This window comes from Perca fluviatilis, chromosome 1 (assembly GCF_010015445.1).
Source record: "Perca fluviatilis chromosome 1, GENO_Pfluv_1.0, whole genome shotgun sequence".
Taxonomy (NCBI): Eukaryota; Metazoa; Chordata; class Actinopteri; order Perciformes; family Percidae; genus Perca; species Perca fluviatilis.
The window spans coordinates 9,791,392-9,802,326 of NC_053112.1; the positions used below are offsets into that span (position 1 = coordinate 9,791,392).

The window sequence follows — 10,935 nt, forward strand, 5'->3', positions numbered from 1 at the left end:
TCGCTCGTCTCCACGTGGTCCCTGACATGGTGTCATCGGCTTGTCCGCTTCCATTGGCCATATCAGAGGCAAACCTGAACGGATTGGCTAATATGAGATACCAATGGAAAGCTTAGAAGCTAGGGAATACGATGACGCCCCCAACAAGCAGGTAGGAAGCTGGGGAGCGAAGCTATCGGCGATTGAAGTGCGGAAATGTATGGAACGCCAAAAAGCTCACATTACGTCACTTTCCTACCTGTTTTGAACGGTCAGGACGTCGTTTTTTACGTCGTCCAATGACAAAACACCGTAAAAAGCGCCGTGGAATGCTCATCTAACGCCGCTTTTTACGTGGCTCAGTACGCGTAACATAACGCGTCAGAAGACATGTAGTATATATGATAATGAGTTCCACCCTGTCTTTTCCAAAGCCAATACATTTGTACTGTTATCAACCAATCAGTAAAGAACAACAACAGACCACATTAATCCAACCCAGCACAAGTATGAACAAAGCTTGGTGGATTTGGGAGAGATTTTCTTTTTTGTACAGTTTATTTTTCTATTAGTTTGGCAATCGGTAAACAAAAATTGTAGGCAGATAAACTGTACTGTATTGATAAACTGTATTGTTATCTTCGAATAGGTTATCATTTGTGGAAGGTTTGCTGCAGATATAATTATATAAAGGGGACTGATATTGTCCTAACTCGCTCTTGGTAAAATAAGTGCACCAACCTCCAATAATTAAAACCACGGACTTTCACCTAGCAAAATGAATGAGCTAGTTTTGATTGATATCCCTGTATTGTAGCTACATATTAAGTAAATAACGTCTGTGTTTCCCCCTACTTTTATTAATAGAACCAATACAACCATCCAGTTGATTTGAAGAGCCACAATCCAAATAATGCAAGATATCCACTAGGGGGCACTCACACTATAGAAATTCGTTTTTAACAGGCTTTAAAGACTTGAAGTGTATACATCCATACCAACTATTGATGTAACAAGTCCACCAACATTTTTTTTAAGCCTTTATTTGGATACAAGTCTACCAACATGCTTAGGCCTACTTCCTACATTATTAGGTAAAAGGAGATGTAGGTAACAGTACAAGTAAGTGGCCTAATGATAACGTAAATAGTGAAATTGTAGGCTTTCAACTGGGAGTAGCCTATATTGGTGTGTGCAACTGACTGTTCAGCAAATGCACAACTTGTGTGTAAGCTTTCATTCAGCAGGTCTTGGTTTGGATGCAGCAGCACAGACGATTGGACCACTGGAGGCAGAACAGCAAGTCTGTTCCTACACGATGCACCTTGAAACCTGGTCTGGTAGAACTTCTCCACAAAGAGCAAATCTGATTAGGTTTTCAGCCACCTTCATGACATTGTGGATGGACTTCCTGGCCTGTGGAAAGGCGCAGCACTACCACAGCTAGGTTTTCAGCTACTTTCTACACATAAGGAAAAAGTCCAGATCTTATCTTTTTAGATTTAGCTAGAAACCAAAGATTAGGTGATTTTATGAGACCGTTTAATGCAAATGGGGATGCTTTTGTGATTTAATCCTAAAGCATATTAAAGTAATAAACTACATCTGAGGTGTTGTTCCTCCTTTCATTAGCCTAATCAAACCTCTACGTGGCACTAAGACACTCACTTAAATAAGTAGGCATACATAGTTTATTTTAGCTACAAAAGTTAGATAAGACACGATCACGACACACTTCAATTTGTTTATCATGCTAGTTAAAATAAATAAGATTTCAAATCAGATATTTTATTGGTGTAAACAATCCAATGCCTACTTCCCATTAAATGAACACTTTGTTCTACCACACACCTTCCCAAAACCAAGAGACCCTTTCAGGGCAAGGAACATAAGTCTTGTGAACTCCTCTTCTTCTGTAACCCCTCGGGAGGAAAAGGCAAAGGCTACATGTTGATGAATAAGGAATGCAGCAGCTCCCATCCTCCTGATTATAGAAGTCAAGCTGGCATTTCTGCGGGAACCCAAGAGGGGGGATAGAATCGGCCCCTGTCACAAACACCAGCAACTCCTCGAAGGAAATATCCATCTCCTCTTCTGCTGAGACACACAGTACAATCAAATGGCTGTTAAAAAGGAACTAATTATAGTTGTATGCAAGAACTTCAGAATGTAAATTTAGTATTCAGGGGTGTCCAAGGTGTGTGTGTGTGTGTGTGTGTTTTAAAGGTCCCATGGCATGAAAATTTCACTTTATGAGTTTTTTTAACATTAATATGCGTTCCCCCAGCCTGTCTATGGTCCCCCAGTGGCTAGAAATGGCGATAGGTGTAAACCGAGCCCTGGGTATCCTGCTCTGCCTTTGAGAAAATGAAAGCTCAGATGAGCCGTTTTGGAATCTGCTTGTTATGAGGTCATAACAAGCAAGGTTACCTCTTTCTGTTTCTGCCTCGCCCAGAGAATTTTGGCCCACCCATGAGAGAGAGAGAGAGCATCATGGCTTTCAAACGAGAAAAGTGGCAGTTGGTCAAGGCCACACCCCCACCCTCCACCTTCCTTTCCACTCTCCTCCTCAATAGCTTCAGACACAGAAATGGCACATACTAAGGAAAGCTCATTGTAGGACTGGCTCTAGTGGCTGTATTTCTGCACCAAAGCTGAATTTCGGGAAAGAGACTTCAGATACAGTATTAGGGGACCACTAAGGTCTATATAAAAGCATCCAAAAGGCACCATGTCATAGGACCTTTAATAAAATAAAGAAAACTAAAAGTGTCACATAAACCACACATTTGTAATTCATCAACTGCTTGTCAAGTCAGCAAGATATCACCGCAATATTAGGTCCTAATGCAACTTACTTCAAACGTCGTTTGACTGTAGCTGGAGAAACATGCAGAATATCTGCAGTCTGTGACACTGTAAAGCCACATGATTTCAGGAAAGATAGTTGCTCTGGAGAGATGGAAAAGTGAGGCAGACCTCTAGCACCAGTCCAAGCCAGTGGAGCCTGGTAAGATGAACTGGCTGCAACAGAATAACACACAATGTCATTCAAGTGAATTTGTTAGAATTGCAGTTTGTGTGGATGTCTGAAGGATCTGATATTGATGTTCAGCGGTATTGTAATGAACCATTACCATTTTAATTTGAGAATACTGAAGCAAGAGTGGGAAGACATGAAGCAATCTAGCTACAAACGTACCATCATACCATTTAATTTACCTTGTTGTTCATACCATCTACATGTAGTTACTTCATTGATATATTGAGCTAGGTCTCCAAGTAAGCAATCTGTTGCATAACTGGGAAGGGGAATTGCATTGGGATAGGAATTCTTAGGACTGCAGAAACAGACAATTTAAAACGGGATTTAATCAGGAACAAGATTTAGGCTATACAATGCTGTACACCAAGGGAGAGAACATTTCGTTTCCCATTAAGATTCACTAGCATCTGTCATTACACATGCACTCTAAGTATCCTAGACAGGAAAAAGGGGTGTCAACAATTAAATGTATGGGACAGATGATCGGACAATTGAAATACCTTATGACTTTATAGTCACTACAACTAACCCGCCCGCACCTGAGAGTTCGATTTTTAATCCTGATCATTAACTCCTTTAACGCGCAAGAACGATGCAACAATGTGTCCCAGAGAGCAAAAATAAAAACTTCGAAAGACAACAGCAAGTTGTTTATGGTTTTCCTTGAGATCCAGTTGAATCACCTGCGGCTCGAGTGCATTGATTTTCAGATTCAATTAGCCTATACAAGCAAGCACTCATAAATTAACCTTCCGACAAATGTATCTGCAATGCATTAGGAATAGAACGTTAGCTGGCTAAACGTTAGTTTTACAATAACTGCTCGCCACAACAGCCATATAACTTTAGCCCAACATGTTTTGTTCACACTGCTAAAACTACCAAGCTAACGTTAATCTTTTAGATCTTAGTTTGAAATGAATTCTCAAACTGTTAACGTTACTTTCCCAGTTAACTTACAGAGAATAAGATGGATACACAAAATCTAGCTACGATAATTTTGCAGCACCTGCATGGAATCAGCTTCAGAATGAGCTACAGTTGAAGGAGTTGGTCTCACTTTATTCTTTTAAAGGCTTTCTAAAAGACCTGTCTGTCATTGTTTTTAAATTGATTTAGGACCCAGATTTTCTTTATGATGACATTGGTGTTTGAATATGATGATATTGTCTTTGCATTTATTGAAACCAAGCTGCTGCCACTTGCCAGGACTCTTTTGTAAAAGAGATTTGTAATCTCAAGGAGTTTATTCCTGGTGAAATAAAGGTTTGAATGAAAAGAATGAATGAATGAGCCAGGTTTTACGCACGTTACATTGAAGTTAATCCTAATAGCTACAGAAGTCATCCTCTTACTAAATTACATCCAGGTGCTTTGACATGGCTAACGGTTAGAGCAAAACCAACCCAGACACTGGTTCAACTTGACATTCACTGCATTTCTCAGCTCAAACTCTCACCTTGTTAATGTGGATTCCAACAGAGAAGGCCCGACAACATCGGTCTTCAGAAGACGAGTGCAGTCATCCAATGTCCACTTGCACTGTGAAATAAAGTTTATCCTAGCCATCTTTAAAAAAAAAAGCAGGATAGTAGTAGCTAGTAGCTAGTAGTCACCGCGCCGTTGTTCTTCTCTCCTCTCTTTTGATTAAAAACAGATTGTAGGCCCATCCTTAAATAGAGCTCAGAAGCCACCCCTTATTTAGCGGTTCAGGTTCGAATTAAATTTCCCATACATTTTCCAAAAAGCCTTATTTAAAGATATATATATATATATATATATATATATATATATATCTTTATATATATATTTATATATATTATATATATATATAAAAGTTTGGACACACCTTCTCATTCAATGTGTTTCTTTATTTTATGTGCTTTTTTTGATAACTCTGCAAATCCTTGGTGTTCTCTCAATGAGCTTCATGAGGTAGTCACCTGAAATGGTTTTCACTTCACAGGTGTGCTTTGTCAGGGTTAATTAGTGGAATGTTTTCCCTTATTAATAAAAAAGCAAAGGGTGGCTACTTTGAAGAATCTAAAATATAAGACATGTTTTCAGGTATTTCACACCTAGTACATAATTCCATATGTGTTTTGATGCCTTCAGTGAGAATCTACAATGTAAATAGTCATGAAAATAAAGGAAACGCATTGAATGAGAAGGTGTTTCCAAACTTTTGGCCTGTACTGTATATATATATATATATATATATATACATATCATATTTAAACATTCTCTAACAACCTGCTTGAGTTGTGGGAATTAATTAACAGAAAACCACCTAAATGAATTTCAAAGAATAAGTGTTTCACTTCCTTTAATTGTTTAATGCTATAGCCTGACAATTGCCTACACCCAGTCTCAACTCTTCAAAAGTCAAAAATGACAGCAGCTTACAGACTACTGATTGGTTTTTTTTAAAAGTCCAAGTTAAAACAGTTTGTTGTTGGACATATCCCTTGTACCATTTATGGACAACTGGGGTTAAGATATGTTCTTTTGTTAACTTTTAATTTTAAACCAACAACTTTACTTGAGCTTTTAAATGAAGCCATTGTGTAGCGATACAGGTGCATTTTATAAAATTATAGTATCATGGAAAAGTTTATTTCTGTAACTTTATTCAAAAAGTGAAACATTATATTCTAGATTCATCACATGAAGTTTATCATTTCAGGCTTCTTTTTTTTTAAATCTTGATTGATTCTTCTCACGTCGACATTTCTGTATTATACATTCTTTGTTATACACTACCGGTCAAAAGTTTTAGAACACCCCAATTTTTCCAGGTTTTTATTGAAATTCATGCAGTTCAATGTGTTATTGTACTCTGAAATGAAAGATGAAAAATTGAAAGTAAAAAAAAAAATCATGGAATCAATTTATAAACCAAAATGTATTCTAAATTTTGACTCATCAAAGTAGCCCCCTTTGGCAGATACAACAGCTGAACACACTCGTGGCATTCTTTCTACAATGGAAATCAAATATTCTTCAGAAAGTTCTTCCCAACTCTGTTGCAGAAGTTCCCATAAATGTGTGGCACTTGTAGGTTGCTTTGCTTTCACTTTTCTGTCCAGTTCATCCCAAACCAGCTCAATGGGGTTTAAGTCTGGTGACTGTGCTGGCCACCATGTTTTTAATCTTACCATTTTGTTCTTTTTTGCTAAGGTAGTTCTGACATAGCTTGGACTTATGTTTTGGGTCATTATCTTGCTGTAGGATGAACCCCTGACCAACTAGGCGCATACCAGAGGGTACTGCATGGTGCTGCAAAATGCTGTGGTAACCGTTTTGGTTCAGGGTGCCTTTCACTCTGTACAAATCACCGACCCTGGATCCAGCAAAACAGCCCCAGACCATCACGCTTCCTCCTCCATGTTTGACAGTTGATGTCACACACTGAGGAACCATCCTTTCGCTTACTCGACGGCGTACAAAAATCCTGCGTGATGAACCGAAGATTTCAAATTTTGATTCATCAGTCCATAGCACCTTCTTCCAGTCTTCAGTAGTCCATTGGCAGTGTTTATTGGCCCAGGCAAGCCTCTTTTTCTTATTCTGACGTCTTAGCAATGGCTTTCTTGCTGCAACTCGACCTATCCAACCTGCAGCTCGAAGTCTTCTCTTTACAGTTAAAACTGAGACTTGCTTATTACGACCACTATTAAGCTGTGCTTGAAGCTGTTGTCCTGTGAGCCGCCTATCACGCAAGCTGTTGACTCTCAGAAACTTGTCTTCTGATTCTGTTGTGGCTTTGGGTCTGCCAGACCTCTTCCTGTCAGAGTTTCCTCCAGTTTCTAAGTGCCTTTTGATGGTGAAGAATACTGTACTCTCTGACACCTCAACTTTCTTCGCAATTTCTCGGTAGGAAAGACCAACATTCTTAAGTGTTATGATGGTCTGTCTCTCTTCCATTGTTAATTGCCTTTTCCCTGTCATTTTTATGGCAACACACTACTTTCTGCAGTACAATACTGTTCAAATAATGCTCACGGCATAGCGGCAGGTACCACAGTGTGTTCCAACAATACTTTTATACAAACAGAGGGGTTTTGGTAATCCAGACAAGTTGGAACACATGTGGGAATTGGTAGCACCAACTTTCAAAGCTTGATCAACCTCCATTGCTGTAGAACAGCTTTACATTATTTAACCATTTCTTGTTCCCTGAAAAAGGCCTTTTTGTAAAATACTGAAATGTAGCCTACATTATTTTTCAGTTTTGGGTAACCTACTTTTTTTCACCTCAGGCAGTTCCCCACTTACCTTTGTAGCATTTCAAGCTATTCATTGGACTTGAACTGCTAAAATTTCAATACAAAACTAAAAAAATTGGAGTGTTCTAAAACTTTTGACCGGTAGTGATATTATAATATTTTGAGATACGGATTTTTCATTTCCATGAGCTAATCATCAAGACTAAAACAAAAAGTAAGTCCATCCACAATGTCATGAAGGTGGCTGAAAACCTAATCAGATTTGCTCTTTGTGGAGAAGTTCTACCAGACCAGGTTTCAAGGTGCATCGTGTAGGAACAGACTTGCTGTTCTGCCTCCAGTGGTCCAATCGTCTGTGCTGCTGCATCCAAACCAAGACCTGCTGAATGAAAGCTTACACACAAGTTGTGCATTTGCTGAACAGTCAGTTGCACACACCAATATAGGCTACTCCCAGTTGAAAGCCTACAATTTCACTATTTACGTTATCATTAGGCCACTTACTTGTACTGTTACCTACATCTCCTTTTACCTAATAATGTAGGAAGTAGGCCTAAGCATGTTGGTAGACTTGTATCCAAATAAAGGCTTAAAAAAAAATGTTTGTGCACTTGTTACATCAATAGTTGGTATGGATGTATACACTTCAAGTCTTTAAAGCCTGTTAAAAACGAATTTCTATAGTGTGAGTGCCCCCTAGTGGATATCTTGCATTATGTTTGGATTGTGGCTCTTCAAATCAACTGGATGGTTGTATTGGTTCTATTAATAAAAGTAGGGGGAAACACAGACGTTATTTACTTAATATGTAGCTACAATACAGGGATATCAATCAAAACTAGCTCATTCATTTTGCTAGGTGAAAGTCCGTGGTTTTAATTATTGGAGGTTGGTGCACTTATTTTACCAAGAGCGAGTTAGGACAATATCAGTCCCCTTTATATAATTATATCTGCAGCAAACCTTCCACAAATGATAACCTATTTGAAGATAACACAATACAGTTTATCTGCCTACAATTTTAGTTTACCGATTGCCAAACTAATAGAAAAATAAACTGTACAAAAAAGAAAATCTCTCCCAAATCCACCAAGCTTTGTTCATACTTGTGCTGGGTTGGATTAATGTGGTCTGTTGTTGTTCTTTACTGATTGGTTGATAACAGTACAAATGTATTGGCTTTGGAAAAGACAGGGTGGAACTCATTATCATATATACTACATGTCTTCTGACGCGTTATGTTACGTGGTACTCGAGCCATGCAAAAAGCGGGGCGTTAGATGAGCATTCCACGGTGGTTTTTACGGCGTTTTGCATGGTACGCGTATTGAGCCACGTAAAAAGCGGCGTTAGATGAGCATTCCACGGCGTTTTTTACGGTGTTTTGTCATTAAAAGACGTAAAAAACGACGTCCTGACGGTTCAAAACAGGTAGGAAAGTGACGTTATGTGAGCTTTTTGGCGTTCCATACTTGAGAGGTTAGACAATTAAGAAACGCTCGGTTACATTGGTATAGACATGGTCTCCTGCCACAAAGTTGCGTTCCTTGGCTTTTTGACTTGCTTGTTTTGCTTCCACCTTTCTCTTTAGGTCAGGGTGTATAAGATCAAGTGTACATCTCAACTTCCTACCCATCATCATCTCAGCAGGCGACAGTCCAGTAGTTGACTGTGGAGTTATGCGATAGCTGAATAAAGCTCTGTTTAGCTTTGTCTCCAGTGTATCACCCGTACTCTTTTTCATGAGGTCTTTGAAGGTTTGTACAGCTCTTTCGGCCAGGCCGTTAGATAAGGGGTTGTATGGCGCGGCCGTGACATGTTTGATCCCATTACGTGTCATAAAGTCTTTTGTTTGTTCACTGAAGCTGTTTCTGAGACAGTTGATTGTTGCTGCCGATGTAGCGGATGTCACTGGGTACACATCTATCCACTTTGAATGTGCATCCACTATCACTAAAAACATATTGCCCATAAAAGGACCTGCATAGTCTATGTGTAGTCGTCTCCAAGGTTTCTCAGGCCATTCTCATGGGTGGAGCGGCGCACAGGGAGGTGCCTTCCTGTTTTCTTGGCATGTGATGCATGCTTTGACCTTGTTCTCAATGTCTGTGTCCATTTGAGGCCACCACATGTAACTCCTTGCCAGGCCTTTCATGCGGCTCATCCCTGGATGTGACTGATACAGGTGTTCCATCATGAGAACTCGTCCCCTCTCAGGTATCACAACACGGGCTCCCCAAAGCACACATCCATCCTGCACACTCAGCTCCTGTTGTCTCTGTTTATAGAGTATGAAATCTCTGTCCAGATTGTGTGGCCAACCTCTTTTTGTACATACTGTACTCACGTACCCTTGATAGTATTGGATCTTTGGTTGTCCACTTCTGCATCTGGTCTGAGGTGGTTAGTGGACTCTGCTCCTGGTCCAACATTAACACCCATTCTTCTGATGATGGACGTCTGGCATGGAGTTTCTCGTATGCTCTTAGCAGTACAGCCCATCTCATTATCCTCTGTGACGCCATCTTTGGTACAGCTTTCATCTCATGGAATAAGCTTATCAATGGTTTGTGATCTGTGTAAATCACAAATCTCCTTCCATACAAATACTTGTGAAAATACTGTACTCCAAAAATGACAGCTAATCCCTCTTTATCTAGCTGGGAATAGTTCTTTTCTGCAGCTGAAAGTGTTCTTGATGCGAACCCTATGGGTTTCTCCTCTCCGTCTGCCATATGGTGAGCTAGCACCGCTCCTACCCCGTATGGAGATGCATCGCATGACAGAATCAGTTCTTTTTTCATCATAGTGTACTAACACACTGCTGGACTGCAGAAGTTCTTTCGACTGTTCAAAAGCCTTGACTTGTTTTGTTTCCCAAAACCACGGTACATCCTTTCTCAGCAGTTTATGCAGCGGTGCCAGTACTGTGGACAACTTTGGTAGGAAGTTCTTGTAATAGTTCAAAAGTCCCAAATAAGCTTTGAGTTCAGTCACTGAGGTGGGTGTTGGTGCCTCCTTTACAGCTTTCACCTTCGCTGGCAGTGGATGCAGCCCTGTCTTGTCCACCCAATGACCTAAGAATGTCACTTCCTTCTCCCTAAACTGGCACTTGCTTCTTTTCAAGCGTAATCCCGCATTCTGCAATCGTTGCAGCACTTGGTCCAATGTCTGAAGGTGATCTTTATCTCGCTCCATGGTACGCTGAAAGATGGCTGGGCTGGAACTAACTCCAAAAGGTAGCCTTGTGTATGTGAAAAGCCCTTATGTGTGTTCACAGTGACATACTTCCTTGACTCTTCATCCAATACAATCTGTTGATAGGCATGGCTCATGTCCAACTTGGTGTATTTCTCTCCCCCAGTTAAACAGGCCATCAGGTCCTCCATTCTTGGTATGGGGTATTGTTCAATGGGTGACACTTTGTTCACTGTCAGTTTATAGTCCCCACAAATTCTTGCTTTGGAGTCTGGTTTGAGGACTGGTACAAGGGTTGCCGCCCTTTCTGAAAACTTCACTGGCTCTATAATTTTCTCCTGTAAGAGCCTCTCCAACTCCTGCTCTACTTTCTTTTTCATGGCAAAAGGTACTGATCTTGGCTTATAGAAGCAGGGTGTTGCGTCACAGACTACATGTATTTTGCTGTGAAGCCCTTTAACATCCCTAGTTCATCCTTAAACA

At 40.1% G+C, this 10,935-nt stretch overlaps 1 protein-coding gene and 1 long non-coding RNA gene across 2 annotated transcripts in view; one reads left to right on the forward strand and one right to left on the reverse strand.

The window, feature by feature from the left end:
• LOC120559226 overlaps nucleotides 1–10,935 on the forward strand; it is a 339,258-nt gene that overhangs the window by 147,004 nt on the left and 181,319 nt on the right. The gene's annotated exons all lie outside the window — the stretch shown is intronic.
• On the reverse strand, nucleotides 1,841–4,599 carry LOC120559598. Its single transcript, XR_005639329.1, has 3 exons — nucleotides 4,485–4,599; nucleotides 2,838–3,003; nucleotides 1,841–2,073 (listed from the first exon to the last, which is right to left on the reverse strand). It is a non-coding gene; the product is annotated as an uncharacterized LOC120559598 (long non-coding RNA).